Source organism: Liolophura sinensis, chromosome 7 (genome assembly GCF_032854445.1).
Source record: "Liolophura sinensis isolate JHLJ2023 chromosome 7, CUHK_Ljap_v2, whole genome shotgun sequence".
Classification (NCBI taxonomy): Eukaryota; Metazoa; Mollusca; class Polyplacophora; order Chitonida; family Chitonidae; genus Liolophura; species Liolophura sinensis.
This window is the reverse complement of record NC_088301.1, coordinates 47,875,336-47,896,016: the sequence shown is the minus strand read 5'-3', so window position 1 is coordinate 47,896,016 and position 20,681 is coordinate 47,875,336. Positions and strand designations below refer to the sequence as shown.

The following is a 20,681-nucleotide window of genomic DNA, read 5'->3' as shown; positions in this document are numbered from 1 at the left end:
GTACCTCCTGTCTTACACATCCTAAATAATGTTAATAAGGAAGTGTTATCCTTACATTAACTTTAATTAATAAGATGTAAATTAATTCATCTTTTACAAACACTGATATATGTACCTAAGGCATATATATATAGGTATTATGAGAACACACAAGGAACATACTCTACAGTCTAAATCCTGCTCACTTTATACGGCATGTAATATGAGCACCATTTTTTCCCTGGCAAATGTATGTAGGCTTATGCATGTAGATCATGATATTCATACATCCTTACTGTAGGATATGTGTGTCGAGATTGAGCACAAGTTTTTAGGATGTTTACATTACACAGGGATTAGTTGAGGATGCTGGCTCTCATTTTATTAGATATGAGGCTAAGCTGACTGACTGCTCGCTATAATATCTGTTTGTTTACAGGTGTATCAACTCACACCTGACTGTGATGATAAATGAAACAAGGCCTTAAGCTCTACAGTACAGGCGGCACCAATGTTGACATATACTGGATCTCTATACAATCATCAGTCCACTTTCAATTGTGATGCCAATGCTGACTTTAGATATCTAAAGTCAGTTAAATGCACAAGGCATTTTCTTACACCAAAAAATTGAATGACAGCTTCAAGAGGTACTTGAGAAAATGCCAAAGAACATAAACGTCCCAATTCAACTCTAAAAGATCTTTACATTGAAAATATACGATAACCAGATTATGTACAGTATATTGTGTGGCTTTCAACGCTACCGAATTCTAAATACGTAATTATTGGTGATATTTTAATGTGATTTTTAAATATTTTTGTAGATAATTCTATTATTTAAATAGCCCGCTGGTAAGAAATTGGAATTAATTGCTTTTTCATTTGTGACAGAGTGGCACATTGAGTCTGTCACAGTATAAACATAGAAAGGTGCATACTGGACATAGTTACCACAGACAAATATGTCAAAAATTCTATAAAGTTTTGAAAGCTGAGAAGATGAAGTTCAGTACTGGGGATATGGCACTGACTAATCAATCTGAGTAACCATGTTGTAGAAGCCTTTCAGAGCTTGGCCAATCACTAGTGCTGGAATTTTCAAGTGATAATTGCCTGTCACGTCAAAAAACATATTATCTCTCCATTGTCAGTGTGGTTTCTTATAGTGGATAAACAGATATCGATGCCGTAAACTGGAAGTGTTAAACGGGTGCATTTTGAACCACACATTTATGAGCAGGGAACCGAGAATGGCTGCTTGTGTCACAATGAGTACATGTAGGGCAGAAGACTGCAGTAATTTGTCAGGGTAAGCTAGCAAGAAAACTGCCTCAGGGGAGCCATTGCTTGAAGAAAAATATTGTGACTTTGCATTATTTTTCATTAGCAAAGTCAGACTTATCACGAAAATATCTTCCCAAAATCTGAATGAAAGGGTCTGTTATAAATCAGAAGGTAATGCTATGTTCGGTAAATGTCCTGATGTTGGTACAACCAGCTAGGCCTAATGTTTACACCCATGCAGGACAAGGACAAGCAGGGCCGCTAAAACACGATCCTTGTGTCCATGAGCATTGCCCTGACCAAGCACCAAACTAAAAGAAATATCAGCCAGAGCTGAAACACAGAACAGAGCTGATACTCTTGCTTGGGTACCTGGCATTTCTGTTTATATTTTCTCATTGTCACATTGTTTAATACTGATGGTACGAGAGAGCTCTCTAGATAGCTATAACATGGCAAAATGGCATCACCAAATGAGTTGCTAGGTGCTGACTGTTTGCTATTCATTTTGTTGATAAGTGGTAAATTTTTTAAATATTTTTAGAACATTTCTGAAATACTAATGTATTAATTCATTCAGATTTAGCAGCTGACTTCATGTTCACTTTATGTTATCCCTGGATTCCAACACATCTGTGTGTGATTTGCTTAGCTCTGGATTCCAACAGATTATTAGTGATTTGCTCATGTTATCCTTGGATTCCAACTGATCAGTGTGTGCTTATAGTGATTATCCAGATTCAGGTTTAAAACTTATATCTATATGAATTTCTCAAGACTGTCATTTAAACCAAACTCGTGAACTTTATATTTATATCATGGCTGCATGCAGTCATTTTTATGGGTGAACGAAGAACGCATGCTTGCAGTAAACCACTGACCTATGACAAGTTACTGATGAACTCTCTCACATTTGAAGTACAATCTTGTAAACCGTATTTGTGGAAGACAAGCAGCCTTTACTAAAACAAGGCTGGGTGGGTGGCCCCAAGATGACTGTCAACACAAGTCAGTCCCACAAACAATAAAGCATATGAATTTGCTGAATAATTAGTGTTTTATACCATTATCAAGCATAATTCACTTGTATGCATGCATTAAAGTTTATGACTGTTACTAGGTGACAATATTTTAACATATGTTCTAAAGACCTCTTTCTCTAACAGTTCACATTTCTCTAATCTTTATATATTTTCCCTGAACTGCTTATCTCTAAACACTATATTTTTTACATACTTATCTCAGCATTCAACTTACCACAGCCATTAATGTCAACAGATAATGTTCCAGGTTGTTGCCATGGTACTCCGCCATCTTTTTGTCAGCAACCACAAGCACCTCGACATACCTGTCCCGAGATATAGAGCGGCGTTGCCGGGAGGGGTGGGGAGTGGTGTCAAGGCTGGGTGAAGATAGCTGCCCATTATGAGGAGGCCCAGGGGCACCCACAGGTTTTGAATGATTGTGACCTAAAAAAAATGCAAAGCAAATCTTTTAACATTTATATTTATTGAATTAATTCGACGGTCAATTATACCAAGCTTATAAGTGCTGCAGGAATCCAAGATGAACCGATTGGAACCCATTATCATTGGAACATGAGACTTTATTAGATAAGAAACTTCAGGAATAAGTGTTTACAACATCACTGGAAAAGACCTTCATATAAATTGCAGTAAACATCTTCCAAACTACAATTCCTATGCATACACTAACAATTCATATATGAATACATGTATATGCACAGGGTGACAACAACACTTAGCATACTTCAATGAGTTTTAAACAAAATAACTTCTTAAAAGTTGCAACACCACTTTTTATTCTGATCCCATATTGTATTATTTTCAAACAAAAGAATCACAAAACCTCCGGCAACACCAGGCAATTCTCCGGCAACACCAGGCAATTCTCCGGCAACACCAGGCAATTCACATGACATCTGTGTTGAAACTAATTCATCATGACAAACCTCCGGCAACACCAGGCAATTCACATGACATCTGTGTTGAAACTAATTCATCATGACAAACCTCCGGCAACACCAGGCAATTCACATGACATCTGTGTTGAAACTAATTCATCATGACAAACCTCCGGCAACACCAGGCAATTCACATGACATCTGTGTTGAAACTAATTCATCATGACAAACCTCCGGCAACACCAGGCAATTCACATGACATCTGTGTTGAAACTAATTCATCATGACAAACCTCCGGCAACACCAGGCAATTCACATGACATCTGTGTTGAAACTAATTCATCATGACAAACCTCCGGCAACACCAGGCAATTCACATGACATCTGTGTTGAAACTAATTCATCATGACAAACCTCCGGCAACACCAGGCAATTCACATGACATCTGTGTTGAAACTAATTCATCATGACAAACCTCCGGCAACACCAGGCAATTCACATGACATCTGTGTTGAAACTAATTCATCATGACAAACCTCCGGCAACACCAGGCAATTCACATGACATCTGTGTTGAAACTAATTCATCATGACAAACCTCCGGCAACACCAGGCAATTCACATGACATCTGTGTTGAAACTAATTCATCATGACAAACCTCCGGCAACACCAGGCAATTCACATGACATCTGTGTTGAAACTAATTCATCATGACAAACCTCCGGCAACACCAGGCAATTCACATGACATCTGTGTTGAAACTCATTCATCATGACAAACCTCCGGCAACACCAGGCAATTCACATGACATCTGTGTTGAAACTAATTCATCATGACAAATATGAACACATCATATGTTCTTAAGTGTTCTATCTTATTTTCCCCAAGAAAACTAGAATCGTGTTAGAAAATAGCTGTGTCACAAATCTGAAGGTTATCTCACTACACTGTGACTGGGATCAGATCTTTGCTGTCAAGAAGCTTTCACACATGATATATTACGGAAGAGTACCGTTTACATGGTGTCAACAGGTCACCCCATGTCTGAAGCACATTAAATGGCTTATATTAGACACATACATTCATACGTGAGTGTCAACATTACAGTACGTGTCCATATATAGTCCACTTGCCAAATACATTGATCATGTCAAAAAACATGTATTGACTTCCGTCTGCTTTAGTATTAAGTTTTCAACCACATAATTAACAAATATCCTTTCAATAAAGCAAGCAAATCTGTATGATACATTCTTCGATTATTATTCAAAAAAAACCCCAAAAAACAATCAACTGATTTTTTTCTCTTTCAAAATTAGCTTCTCTGGCACTCTTTTGACCATCATTCATGTTATTATTTGTGTTAGAGGATCAGACCTAATTTGGACATATATACATACCTGTATATACATATTTCACAACTTGTATTGAAAGTTGGATTTAATATCAGTGTTCATGCTCCTCATTATCCATTAAAAGGCTAGACCAGACTGCAGACAGCCACTTTTAGCCATTATCAAGTTTTCAATAAAAAACATGCCTAATTAAGAGTGACATTACTTTTGTTGATTTCATAAAAGGGAACATTTAGTACACCTACAACTATTTTTTCTTTCATATAATGAATACAAAAATCCTAATGATTTGTTGAATTACATGTACTTGCATGTATCTGGGCTTGTTCACACTAGCATGTCCTTAAGATTGGGAGTCTAAATGTATTAAGCACCTAATGTTAACCATGGAATACCAAAGAATGTCTAGTGGCCTTATCACATGCCACTGACAGAATGTAATCATGTGCATGCATTTTGTACTGGGGATATGCTAGTGTCCTACAAAGGTAAGGTGTTGGCTCAAAGTCATCAGTGACCATTAAGCTGGGTGGTCTGGTCTGCCTTGTAACTTTGTTTTGACACCAGAAGAGATGAATAAAACTCTGTTTATGCCAATTATAAAAAGCAGAATGAATTCTTGTGACTTGCATCCCCCTGTTCAGACGATTAATCACTTCACTGTCAAAGTTTATTACCTTTTAGTCAGTAGATAATTGGAAAATGATGAATTGTTATAAACTTGAATGGAAAAAAATTTTCTTTGTTTCAATACTTCACAGATCAGAATGCCAGAAAAAAGAAAAAAAAACATTGTTAATTACAGTACATGGGTATCTGTAAGTAACAAGAATTTCATAACTGAATGGGTACCTGGTATGTCAACATAAAACTCAAGAAAAAGTCAAACATGAAACCTTAATTTTCACAGGATAAGACATTCAAACAATTTCAACATTTTGATCATTTCTCTCCTGAAAATTCCTACTCTTTACAACTGATGTTCCTCACCTGTTTTATACATGAATGTAATTTGCTCTGAAATTAAGTACTGTCACCTGTAAAATTAAATGTTGTCCTCTTTCACTGGTTCTAATGTTTTCTCTATTTGATTCTTTAGAAAAAAATGAAAAGATACTCAGTACTCCATCAGCATACTGAGCAAGTCCTGCAGACTGTGTAATCTTACATTAGCATGCCTGTTTTATCTTCTCCTTTCCCTGTCGTAAGACTACTTAAGACTTGAAGCATACGTTCAATCTGAGCTGTTACGACTAGGGTTAATGTTACTTTTTGTCACATTATTTTTTCTAGGAACTTTTCACATAAAAGCAATGAACCAATCCTAATGTAAAAAATATTTTCTGAACAGTTCAACTTCCATGTCATACTAGTGATACTTATACATGCAATGAACAGATATGTACTTAAAAATACATCAAAAATGTACAGATTGACAAAGTCAGAAAGGGTCAAGAAAATAGGTTATATCTAAATTACATTATTTTACCTAAAAATTTGCTCAAAAGGTGCATTTTTTTATGCAAAAAAATATCATATAACATTACCCTTCGTGAAAAAAATACAACACTAACACATACTGTTTTTATTTCTTTGATTACTAGTACCTTATTTTTGGATGGATGGGCTGATAAGGTTCATGCCCTCCAAGATCAGTGTTCCTTTCATTCCTTTAAATGCAATAGACACTAAATAGTGCCAGAGGGTACAGCCACCTATTTCCTAATTTGTTAGCCAAGAGACTTTTCTCATATTGCTTTTTAAGTTACACTTTCAGCCTACTTTTAACAAACTTGTATCCAAATTTGATTTATATGTGAAACACTATATTTGGTTTTGTTGAAAGTAAGAGCTTCCTAAAACTCATAGAATTTGTGAATCGCCAGTAAAACGCTGGATTTTTTTTTCAGAAGTTTAGATTAGCATTTCAATAAAGGGTTGGTCTTCAAATTTTACTTACCAGTATTCGTTAAATGATTTAAATCCTTATTCAAATTACCGAAAACACAAATTTGAAGTAGATAAATAACTATCAGAAGAAAAATCAAGTATATTTTCAAGTATATATGGAGAAAAATCATACACTAAATGTATGTATGTATGCTTTAGGTTTTACATCATACTTAATAATTTTTCAGTTACATGACAATGACAAAATAAATGTAAAATATAACTGCCAAAGCTGCAATGGCGGGGTTCAAGCTGGTGTTTTTGGCCCATCCTGCGTAGTTACAAAGTTAAGTAATGGTGCCTAAACAAAGAAGAAGACTTAAAATGTGTGATGATGTACTCATGTATCTGCCCACATAAGGTTGACTTATACCTTACCACCCTCTCTTGTAGAGGATTGTGAAGCCTGTCTAACAGGTATGAGGCACTTGTTAACCTGTCCTTTTTTCTTCACATCATCATGTACAGGTAATACATAGCACAGTAGATGTACGCACCACCACTCTTCAGTCAAGTTAATATAATGTTTAATGCAAAAGTGAACTTAACATTTAATATGCTTGTGATGTGTCTCTATCTTACAGACTGCTGCAAGTGTAGATGTTTCGCTCATAAATACCTACATATAGGTGTAACAATTAATCTGTTCACAGGCATTGCCTAGTTTCTCTAAATTACTGCAAATTAGCATAAATATTAAAACCACCATGACAAACTCCTTTCAGGTGATGAGAGCAGATTTGTCTGTAGATGGTGAGATAAGAGGTACTCTTACCTAGGAAAAGCTAGACATGGCCCTCAGGCTGCATGCAGTTTGTGGACTTAATGCTGGGATGTATAGATGTACTATAACCAAAACGGCTCCAGTCACTTCAGTGTGTAGTAATGCTGCTTTCATATATAATATTAAGAATGTAAAGATACAATGAATGTGTGTATAATAATAATTATCCATATTTTTGTAAGCCCTCCCCTGTAATACAGAAATGAATTGAAAGTGTTAAATAAATTCCTGATTTACGTAATATACAAGAACTCTGCACATACATTAGAATTCTGAATGATACTATGGACATTATTTTTTTTTTAGCCAGTCAAGCATACTAATAGGTAACAAAATATTGAAAAGTCTCATATTAAGATTTGTGATTATAATGATGGTCATGTAAAGTTCAGGCAAAATTTCTACATTTTCAAAATATAGCAGTGTATGATAACACCCCTCTTAAATATCATATAAGACATGTTAATGGCATGTTAAAACAATAAACTGCCTTGCTGTGAAATCATGGCGATTTGGGCAGAAAGGCAAGACAACCACTTAAGTTGGTTAAGTTAATATCAGGGTGTGGAAAGTTGGGGGTAGTAAACATCAGATAGCAACCCCTGAGTTCACAGAGCCTCGTCTGTTCTCAGAGAGCCTATAGCCCTGCATCTGCCCTCTTTAATCTAAAGGTGTGACCCCTACACAACTCAATACCTTGTTGATATGGACCTCTTAGCTTTGTGACAAAACCCAGAGCTTGACTTTCTCCCTGTGAGCACAGTTTAAAGAGTTCTCTTCTGGGTGCCCAGGGATTATAACCATCGAGTTACACATTCGCATACCCCTAGGAACCAGCATGTCAAGTGATTGCTTATGAGCTTATGTTCTCTTGCGCTTCCCATCTCAAGTCTTTCAAGATGTCCTCAGACTTACAACTTCAAGAACACCTGAATAAACCAGCCCACAGTCTACAACGTTGATGGCTATACGCAACCACATGGGCATACATCTGACTATAAAGGCTCTAAACCGATCCTGAAATAGCAGTTACTGAGATGTTGTTCATGTAATCATATTTATCTTCAGTCAAAGATACCTTAGCATCATTCCATGGGAGGCTTGGCACCCTTCAAAAACAAGGCAGTGAGAAAGTCATTGGTAACATTACACCCAGATTGACTGAACTGTGTTTATTTCTCTATCCTGGTAGATTTCAGTCCTTCTGGATATCTTCTCACAAAGTCAATCCAGGACTAAGTATGAGTAATCAGGCAGTACAATACATTGCAAATCCATGTGGATGCACATACGATCTTCTTTGCAGCATACAGAAAATCTACACTGCATAAGCACAAAGATTCCTGTATTACATGATGATAAAAGGCTTGTAAATTGTACATGGATTTCCCATATCTAGATACAAACAGATTGTCTGACTGTGAGTGTGCATGGTTGCAGAAGTCTGTAAAAATACTGGTTTGAGGAATATGGCTTTTGGGAAGATCAATGAACAGCCTATTAAGCTTCTCAAGGTCTGGAAAGTAAATTGACCATATAGCACAGTGATGGTTTAATACCATAAATATTTTTGAGGAGAGTTGTGGAAAAGATTTGCATCCTGTGGGTTAACATTTCCACTCTTCACCAGAAAAATATTTATCGTATTCAACCTTCATTATATAATATTTTATTTATCTTTATATTTTGACAAGAATACCCCACACATTTGCACTCATACTGATAACATGGACATGCATGTTCTATTAAGAATTTACTATGGCTTCTTATATTATCATTTATGTCACCCTGCTGAGCTTGGATTGAAATGTCTGGAAACACAATGTTTCTTCTTTGAAGTTATAGCGTCTGTGTTTGAAATATCAAAATGTGATAACAAAGGTGAAATATCACTTTTATCAGAGACAGAAATCCTGAGACTTCAACTAAATAATGAACATTTTTATTGCAATAATTAAATGATAAATGTACTATACCATACTTTAAAAGTTACAAAAACATCTAGCATTAACAGCCCTGAAATGCTGATGAGAATACCATTCTGTTCTGCAAGAAACGATCAAACTCTATTTTTCGTGTGGTAGAGCTTCTTTTAATATGTCTCAATGTCTGGATGTACATGCACCACAGAGAAAACTTATTTAAATATATATGTAAATTTCCTTCCAAGATGCAGAACCTCACCCTATAAACCACTACATAAAGGCAAAGTGACTATGCATACTCTCAAAGCCCACTGAATCCACAGCAACCTGATGGTACAGGCTGGCAGAGGTAGCCCTAATTCTAGTTAGTCACACATATGGCTCTGGATACTTCAATACTTCAATGGACCACACAGCCAAGCCAAGATGGGCCAGGCTATCCTATAGAGGTACCCAGGGGAAAAGCCCTACCACAATGCAGACCCCTCAGACCTCATTGCCTGGATTCTTGTACAACCAGTGGATGATTGGACAAGCAGACTACAAATGCATACACTTTACACACTCCTAACAGGTTAAAGGGCTGGATATACAGCCACTCATGGTATACCCATAGCATGCACACTCGTAGTTGCAATAATAGTTGCCATCATAAACACAGAGCAGAACTGGCAAGCAGAGTGCCCCAATTCCTGAATAATGGCAGTCCAAAGTGAATTTAGTACATCAATCTGCACTAGTGCTTTTCATCATATATTTGTATTTCATATATCTACTTTAGAATCATATTTGCACATTATAAGCTGGGGATTGTAAATATTCTTTTTTATAAAATTTAAATAAATGTTTCCCTCCTCATCAACTAATTTAAACTAAAATATACATGCCAGCATCAGTATAAGGGATCTGTGCATCAGATATCCAAGTCAGCTTGGAGATGAGGTTGGGATTTACAAAAGCTTTGCTCAAGACACTGGTCATGTTTTTTTTGTCAGGTGGATTATGTTGACATGTTCCCCCTTTTTAGAGTCCTGTTGATTACGCATTCAGTATGACTCACAAGTCAATTAACCATAACATTAAATATGCACTAATCCCTGCTTACGAAAGCTTCCACTACTGATCTAACGTAATGGAGTAATTGACATCCAGTTCCTTCTAGCCGCAAGGCTTAAGCCATCTCTTGTGCATGCAGTTACAACCATTTCTGCCCCTGCTCACACATGTATGGCTACTTTGCTGATGGAGAACAAAGTGTTGCAGAGGCAAACAATAAACATAGGCCAGAAACAGAGGGAACAGACTGTTTTGAAAATGCTTGAAAAAACCTTCCAAGATAGAGCATACCATGTGTAGTAATGAAATGTCTTCAGTTTGAGAATCATTGCCTTACATCTCAGTGTATGTGTTTGCATACTTGCCTTCTGCCTGTATGTGGGTCAGCATATGTGTATAAAATTCAAGGCCTTTCATATCAGTGTAAGTTTTTCACCACTAACACATACTTTCCAAGACAATGTTCTTATAAAATATAAATAGTTTCTTTTTTAAAGGACTTTCACATAGAGTAAACCTCAAGCTCAACAAAGTATTTCACTTTCTAAGTATGTTTGTGGACAAAACAGATTTATCCAACCATAATTAGAAGTAAATATGATAAATATCAAATATGCAAGTATTTGTAAGAGATGTAATATCTCTAATTAGGTTAGTCATCTACAATCTGTCTTTCTAAAAACCATATGGTCTCTGGTTTGCAATGATGGATTGATTTGTCAACAATCTCAGTAAATCTAAGTAAATAAGCTCCCCAGTTAATAATGAATGATTAAACGCCAAATATTATCTTAGTGACACTGCAGTTCAGCTGGGTTACCATTAAATACTACAAGTTGGCTACATATGTTTCTTTAAATGGCAAACTTTTATAGTCAGTAAACTTTCAGTAAATAATTAACCCAGCCACGATGTTAAACAACTTTGACAGAATGTACTAAAATGAAAATATACTCAAAGCCTACAATTCATGCTACTATGAACATTTTAATCCAACTTGAAAGTCACTTAGTTTTTATTATCAGTATTCACTGAGATGCAAGGAAACAACCAGTTTAAATTTGACACCACAAATAAAGGAAGTTTGTGATCAGGTTTCCTTATTGAGCTTCTGTGCAACGTCACCAATGAACCATAAAAAATCAGTTTTGACTAGTCCAGAGCAAATTACTAGATCACAGACAGAATTACACTGTGTACAATGTGTGTAAACAAGAAACCATAACCTCATTAATGAAAAAGATATTGAGCAGCCCTTCTGTTTAATTATGCCATTTTGTGCTCATGATATAATGTGGATCCCTGCACCAGATTAGCAAGGGGTTGGATTCAAGATTCATTTCCTCAGATTGATGTGTCTGTATGCCTTTAAATCTAATTAGTTCCAAGTTACTCTGACATGATGGCTAATACAGATGGACTGAGGGGTCATGACCTCCAGGGGGAGAAGAGTTTAATCCAATCATGTTGTCTCATCACACACATTTCTCAACCTCTATGGGGAACACAGTGTCTAAATCTGGAGGTATCATAGCCAGCCCTGTACCACCCTGAATCCCATGAAGACTGCCCTTATCATTAATCATTTAACATTAGGCTATCACCCATGGGGTAACCAGAGCTACATCTTAAAACCATTAAGACCAGAGTGCAAATACTGCCAGGCCAAACTGACATCACTTCTACAACCAAAATGGATGAGAAAACAATAAATCGCTATGATGATCCAGGAAAACTGAACTAGCAACAATAACCTTAGGGCTGAAAAGCTGATTAGGCTGCAATAAATCCAGAGAAAAACAAATTGCCCATGTTCTAGATTTCTGAGTGTAGCAGTGCCAAGTTTCTGACAACCATCTTTGCACTGCCAGCCTAAAAAGGTTCAATAGAAAGCAACGGAAACTTAGCACTTTTTGACATTTTAGCACAAAAGCACTATATTTTAAGTGTCCAATGCCTAATACTTACCTGGATCAGCTGTTTACAATTTCAGCAATTCTCATTCTGACCAGAAAGCAATTTCAAACCACAGCACGAAGAACTGAGCTCAAAGACACTGAACTGAATCTGAATCATTTTCCAGACATTGCAAGCATGCACAAAGACGACACATTACCCACTCCTGCTGTGTATCATCACATATTATCATGCACTTTTGTATCTTTTCCACATATGGATTATTAGTAAGACACTATTTTTCTCAAATATAAACACAATCATTACAGTTCTTCACTTTAACAGGTAAAAGGTAAAAATTGAAATGCATATCATGTGCTGAATTTATCAGAGCCCCATCTCTGCATGCTTGTTGAACTCTGTAACAACTCTGAGAATAATTGGTAAAGTAGATCAGAGTAGATCCTTAACCTGGCTGGACTAGATTAGTTCATCACTGTAATTAATATATGTTATATTCCCTGAATTTGCTGTATACTCCTTCCTAAAACTTGGGTGATTTGAACAGCCTTCCATATAAATTGGACTAAAATAATATAATTAACCTTTAACATTATTTTAATTACTCATTAAGTTCAGTTGATGTGATTAAAAATAAAAGTTAACTGGACCTCATTTATACTATATCCCTCCACGAACTCCACAGTAATGTGGGATAATGAAATTAAGTCTGTGTGGCCAACATGAGAACCACATGTAATGGAAGTAACACAGATACCAAATATCAGAAAACCCAAGAATTCTTTCACCTTTCAATATCCTTTCAATTTTAATAAACTTACATACATATGTAAACTTTCCTGCATAGAGAGCTACATTGTATATAGCTTAACAGACACAGAGAGTAAATTCTCAGAAAGTGAAATAATATATTTTATTAGACAGTTTATTTTTTTAAAATAGGACCCACAGAGACAAGAAAAGAACATGATCCCTTTAGATCTTCACAAAAGGAACTATGACCTGGCATACTTTCAGTACAATAAAATTGCCGACCTAGCCCTGTGTGCAGGGCCTTTCAGTTGTTTTGCATACTGCATCAAAAGACAAACAAGTGCCATGCTCATGACAATGAATCTCTATAGTAAGCGCTTCATTGTACTTGACCCTAACAATGCTGTAAAGAGTTAAATAGACACAAACACGATTAGTTTCTTGTTGCATACATCTTGATCGGAATAATGCACAGGTACAACCTCAAACTGCATTGTGTATGTGACAGAATTAAGACACTTGTTAGAATTCATTTAAATTTATACAAAGATAGTACTTTGAAAACTCTTTACTCATACATGGTGATATAATGAAACCACATTTTCAGAATGAGATCATGTTTTTCAGGTCTATGAGCTAAGTTCCCAGCGCAATAATACATATGTATACATGGGTTATTGCACCAATAGAAATAAGAAAATAAAACCAAATGCATGTTACAAATACATTGAAGACGCAATATGTTTTCAGTGCATACTTAAGTATGCAGCGACAACATTTTCAAAATCAGTACTTGATGCCTGTCACCAAAAATACACATATTAATTCAAGTTCTAAAGTTAGGTGCAAAATATTTCGATTTATATTGTGAGAAATGTTGTAGAATTCATGTTCACCACATGTTTATTTAGCTGTCTGTCTGGAAGGCACAAATGCTGTCAAAACACAGTATTTATTACAGTTATGTTGTATGGTAATTATCACAATGGTCCAAGCAGGGCTCCAATACATGTTTTCTCAGCAAGTTAGAAGAGGGAGGGGGTTGTGGGAAGTTGTCTGACAAACAACCTGTTAAAGAACATGTAGACAGGGCTGTAGTGAAATTCCATCCATGTGTTTTCAATAACTCTTGGCCCACTTGTTGAATCAGCCCTAACCACAGAATGCTCTGAATTTGTCCTCACATGTAAGGCGGGCTTTGACCTCCAGTTGGTAAGTTGAAGAAACGTGACTGAACTGAGGGTGTACATCTGCTGCCAGTATGCCACCCTTACAATAAACCATCCCATTACAAAGGGGCCACCAACCCTGCCCATTCAGGGGCTAAAGATTGCCATCCCTAATTAGACATCTAAAGGAAATTTTGACATGAAAATTAACTTTCATTTTAATCATAACAATGCATTGAACTTTTAACAAAGGTTAGAGCTTTATCCTCAGATTGAACCACAGACAAAATCATGACATTAACATGCATGTTTTGCAAGTGTTTTATAGCACTTGAGGGCTGCTCAAAATTGTCTGCAGTGACAATGTATTTTTGACCTATTTGGACTCACTATTTGCAACAAAACTGCACTTGTTCATAATCTACCAGCAAAGCACTTTTTTTTTTTTTTCAAGGTAACGAACCTAAATGTTCTCTAACCCTGTATCTGCTTGGAAAACATATATTGATGCTGTTCAAAAAATCCACACATTGTACATGTAGTATTTAATCACACTTTTGGTAACCTGAATAAAAGGCTTCGATCGAGGTAATGTCTTTGGTCACAGTTCACCTCCGTTACCGCTTAGCAATACATTCTGAGAGAAAATCAATAAAAACATCATAAAATGACCATTATTCTGCTGTTTGTGAGTTTTAACCCGCATTTATCTAGAAGCCTTGGTTAAAGTGAAAGAGTTACCTAATGACCAGAATCTGCCTAGGGTTTAGACCTGTAAACATTTCAGGTGAGATTAACAAACTAACACCTTTGATTGCAAGTTTCAGTATCAAATTCTGGTTTTTGTTTAATTTCTCAGATAATTTCTTTAAATCAGTTATAAATGTGCAAGTCCTTAAAACAGTTATCCATCCCAGATGTAATAACATCACATTTTTTTATCAAACTAGCAGGCATAATCACTACAAGTTACAAGAATTTATTCTCAGCAAATGATTCACTAGAATATGTGAATATAAAAGAAAAACCACCCCTTTCAGAAATGTTTCTAGAAATGTAGCATTTGATCTCATATGCATAAAATAAAGTTTATATATACTGGCTTGGGTATATGGACATACATAGGACACACGCAAGATACATGTACATATGGTTTAACAACAATAATTAATGGGATGTCTGTTTACTAGAGATGCGACGTATTGTAGACATCATGCAGTAATGATATGTGTTTATCAATTCACAGAAAGCCGACCGTAACAATTTCTGTATGTATCTAGGCACACAGAGCTAAATTTATAAGAAACTAATATTTATCTTACACGAAGAGTATCTGTATACAGAAAAATATCAAAAGTGGTGGAAGTTCCCGAGGTGTTTGGATTGGTTAGCCTTCTCAGTTCAGTAATTTACAGGGGTGAACGTTCCAGGAGTTATCCTAACTTCCGGTGTAAACCTAACAGCAATATTATCTGGCTTCCTATGGTGGCTACTTGATTTATTAACATGGCAAAACACTGTAGGGAAGCTTCCCAGAAGGATCTGCACATGTACTGTTCAAGCTATATAGTGTATGTACATGCTTATTTCCATGTATGATAGGCTGTGTTCTTGCATGAAAGAAATATAAAGACGACAAAACACAATCAAAATGTCTGCTCACACATATGGTCTTAAGCTGAAAATAAAATTTTGCTTTTTGCACTACAGATGAACTTTGGTTGTCTTCTTACCTATTCCATATTCCTACTCTTGCTATTGGCTAAATATATATATGTATATATGTATGTATAAAAGTAAGATTTTTCTGATGTGGAGAAATAAAAGAATACAAAAACAATTCTCAACTTTCTACATCTTTGTATTCCGTATGCAGTCTCAAAAGTCTTGTTCTTATCAAGGAACAGTCGAACAGTTCAACAGGCTTTATATATGGGCATGTTTCCACAGAGTAAATGGTCACTGGGACAACAAAGTTTCAAGTATGGACATGCCATATCATTGTGAAAAGCTGTACAAAGATGAGAGATCAAAAATGATAATAATACTAATCTTTATAAATTAGTGTAAAATCAAACAGTATAATACAGTTCGTTATGTACACTAAACATAGTATTCTTACAATAATTTATAACAATGTATGGTTAATTAATACATTAGTGTGGTCAAATGGTTGAGACCTGTGGCCTTCCATTCAGACCGAGTTGACACTTACTAATAAACAAAGTTGTTTTAACATCTAACAAAGCCTGATTTCCGTCCTGAACTTTGTAAAACTGAAAAACTTTGAAAGGCAGTGTTAAAGAGAGAGAACACTGCTAATGTATGTACTGACAGGAAGAAAACGATTGAAAACAATGATTTTCATTGGAAATCTGTTGTCTGTGTACTGTTAGCCAGGATCTTAAATTTGTTATCTGACCAATGTGTTGTGTGTTGTGTAGATTTGATATCTTTCATTTTAGCACTACTGTTCAATCTAGGTAACGTATTCAGTATTATGTGGAATGTATTATTGTGGGGACTGTAAATAAATGTAAAAGGAATAATATTTATATATAATATTAGTTTTTGGAGAGATTTGTCTTATGGGGTGATATAAAGCTTTTCTTATCCCAATGTCTATTAATCCCTCTGGACATCCCCTGCAGAGCACGGCAGACTTTAATTTAATAAGTCACTCACTGTGAGTGGTTGGGTTGATCAATGACAGTTCAACAATAGCTTAGGTTCAAGGAGTACCTAGGTATACAATCTGGTGTATAAACCCTTCAGAAAATTTAGTCCACCAATCTCATATTTTACCAATTAGATGTACCTTCTACCTTAGAAGTATATATATATATATATATATATATATATATATATATATATAAAGACAGTTGCAAATTCCTATGTCAAGACATGCAAATTCCTATGTCAAGACATGATCCTCAGCTGAACAAGTCAGATAAAAGTACATGAACTATACTTCTGGAATACAACATGTGTGTTTCTTTACAAAACATCAGAGCAATGCACACCTATTGTTAAGACCAGCCTGTGTAAAGATAACAAGAAATGTTGTGTTATTTTTCAATTCTCGGCATGAATACTGTTTGCCCAATACACAGTGGACATAAAGCTTCAAGACAACACTTCCCGTGCATGTCTTTTTGTCACGGTATCTGTTTCTTAGCAGCAAACTGAAAACAGTTTGATGCCTGTGAGACTGCAGGTTATCACATTATATGGTGCTTGGAGAAGGTCCAATTCACATGCGGCTGGCAAGTCTGGCCTTCATTGATAGGGTTATGGCAGCATGTTCTTGTTGAGCACTCCTCAACATTACTTTTCACATCAATGACAGCTCCACAATAGCTAAGGTTCAAAGAGTACCTAGGTATACAATCTGGTATATAAACCCTTCGGAAAAATTAGTCCACCTATCTCCCATTTTACCAATTAGAAGTACACCTTTTTAACATGTCTAACACAGGCTCTTCTCTGTGTAACCACAATCACACACAAAAAATCCACAGAATAACAATCAGCTGGTTAACTTCAGAAAGCATGGCAGAGTCTGTAATAGGATATGAGACAGGAGCACATGTCAGAGGTCTGCAAACATGCTGTGTTGTGGTTAAAGGCAAGCAATTCTCTAGTCAGCACCATCAGCCTGGGTTACAGTAATTCAATCATTTTCACTTATTTGAACCTCTGCCAACATAAATCCAAGGTCTTCTAGAAACCTAGCTAAGTCTGCTTTTAATTCGACCTTGATGATACTTGCTTTATGGTATGACAGTCTGGACATTGCATGGCCTTTCTATGGCCTTTCTTTACAGCACCCTACTTGAGATGCATATGTGCAAAAACACTGACCTATGTACATTTAACACTAAACATTGGTTCCAGCTAGTTCTGTTTGATGAACATAATCTGGTTGCAAGCACCTGGCCCCTCATGTACATTGCATGAGTTGAGCTGCACCCGGGACAGACTGGTATATACCTGATGTGCTTGTTCTGCTGATGACTCAGAGATACCACCCTGAACTAGACTTGATCAAGTCGCTTCCAATAAGCACTTTACCAGCTCCTTCTTCATGTATACCTGTCATATCATGGTGTCAAAGAGATGCAAACACCATCAATATAGACAGTAAATGTACAAAATGTCACATCACCATCATAATTCTCGTCATGATGGTCATACGACATCAAACAAAAAGAATACTTTGTGTATAGACAAGTCCGCTTGTTCGCATGTTATGGATGTGAAATGTCAATGGTTATCACATGCATATACATACTTAAAGTTGGGTGTACAATGGGTGGACAACAGCAGATACCACCCACTGACCAATGAATTACTCTTATCAATCTGTTAGCAAAAGTTATATGCACTGTGCATGTCATCTGTAGAGGTAGCTTGTTCTTAGCAGGCCTTAATACTTATAAGGCTTGCACAGTACAAATCTCACCTTACAGTGAATAGCTTCGTGCAAAGGTTACAGGTAAATATCAATAGGCCAACATAAATTAAATTCTGCTTCAAATTAAACATAATTCTCATGGATTAGATATGTTTGATGTTAATGCCATACCAAGGCAGTTTTTTTTATTCCAATTTGGCGAGGAAACTAGAGTGCCCAGCACAAACCACCCACCTCTCACATGTGACAGAAGAAGAAAAATTCCTATGTTAGATGAACATACCAATTACTGTGAAAAAAGAGACATAGGGAGCATTGTGATCAGTAGTGTAATGCCCTACTCATGGAGAAAGTGCATCACACTCCCTGCAATAGGATTATATGTTAAGCCTTGAAATATGAAATTTTGCCAGCTGAGATAAAATTCACATTCAGCCTATGAAAACATATTTTCTAATCTTCCAATTTCATCAGGAGAGCTAGTTCACAGCCACCAAAGAAGAAATTATTGTTAGAATGTTTTACGTTTCAAGTAAAAACTTGTTACAGCTTAAAACTGAACCATTGTGAATAAATTAGGTTTGAAAAATCACCAACCAGGTGTGATAAACATGGCTTGCATCAGCTATGCTCAAATGTGCATCCTGTATGTGTAGATCTGGAAGTATACACTGCCTTCCAGAAAATCGACCCCTACCCCCTCCCCCCCCTCCCCCTCCTCCCTAGCCCTCCACTGCTCCACTGATCTGTTCTGTATTACACAGGAGCATGGCAGGCTAAGAGTGGGAGGATGAAATGCAACCATCAGACAACCATTCCCTTCATCTGCTAGAAGAGGACTGCAAGGAGTTAAAACACTTGGCTCAACTTTATATCCCCAAACCATGGTTCCCTGACTTGTCAAACTATCAAATGTAGCCGCAGACAAGCTTTAACAACCAAGGCCATCAGAGCAGCCAAGGGGTTACCCAGTGGCTCACGCCCAAAGGGGATAAGGCCCTGGAGGCAGGATCAACCAGTCAGCATCAGTAACCAGACAGGCTCTTCCAAGGCAACCCAATATGTTACTATCTTATCTACATGGCCCGGCTAAACACCCTTCAATATTTCTAATCTAACAGCTTGTTGGTACAGTCTTTCACATAAAGGGACTTCTCTGAACTAAACAGAGACACCTATCTGGCAGTATATCCTGTGATATAACAGGCTGAGATGAGTCATCTGTGTCCCTTCCACATGGAGTAACCCAACTCTGTCTGTCAGCACTTTACCAAAACCTTTTAAACACTGGATCTGACCCAATCACACTGGGCTGTGACTCCCTACCACAAAGATGAGCTGTCTCTTCTTGTTTGTATTGTGCAATGAACTACAGGACAGGTAGATCTCCAAATCCTAGCAGTGACAAGTGTTGAGTGGTTGACAAGAACACCCCATTGTAAGATATTCTAAACCACTGACAGGTAACAAAACTGCCAGCTTTTATAAACATCACTGAAATTCTGCTTAAGCTTTATAATGCAAGAGGGCGTGTAACTTGCTACTGTTTCAGCATTTACATGAACAGTTAAAATAAAACCCTAAAGCAGAGTTAATCTGCGAGAGACCATTTGCCAACTACCATACTGTAGTCACTGTTCTAGTTTGACCTGCAAGTTGTTACATATGTAGTGTTATATATTAATACATTTTTTGCAGATCATATATTCCTCATCTTGTTACACATGTCATATGCATAATGTTTTCACTCCCTCTGGTATAGGTCTTTATATGATAATTCCTACTTTTAAGTCAATTCAGTACAATATGGCAAGTTTTGAGAAACGTGAAATTTACACAAAATGGACAGAAGTTCATATATAAATGCAGTATGTCCCTGCCCCTCTCAACAACTAGGATAGCTGATGCTGCAGCCAGACAGCTTGAGTCAAGTTAGGGATGCTTAGAGCTTAGGCAAGGTCTTTGGTACATGTGTAACTTTAACCTTGGGATGTTACACACAGGTCTAATTAGAGCAGGCAGAACCAGTACAAACACAGGAACTTGAGACATGCCTACATGCAGTCTACTACATGTGCCAGAGCAGGGAATAATTACATGTAAAAGCCAGACCCAGAATCCTTAGGCGACTATATAGTCTTCCTCTACAACAAGAAATCTGAAAC

General features: G+C 36.6%; 2 protein-coding genes across 3 annotated transcripts in view; both read right to left on the bottom strand.

Moving 5' to 3' along the window:
* The window catches only part of LOC135469712 (A disintegrin and metalloproteinase with thrombospondin motifs 20-like), a 36,994-nt gene extending 34,799 nt beyond the window's left edge, over positions 1–2,195 (bottom strand). Inside the window, exon 1 of the mRNA XM_064748275.1 lies at positions 2,148–2,195. The gene's annotated coding sequence lies outside the window, so the exon portion shown is untranslated. The remainder of the gene's footprint in view (positions 1–2,147) is intronic.
* LOC135470161 (emerin homolog 1-like) overlaps positions 1–20,681 on the bottom strand; it is a 238,355-nt gene that overhangs the window by 116,357 nt on the left and 101,317 nt on the right. The gene's annotated exons all lie outside the window — the stretch shown is intronic.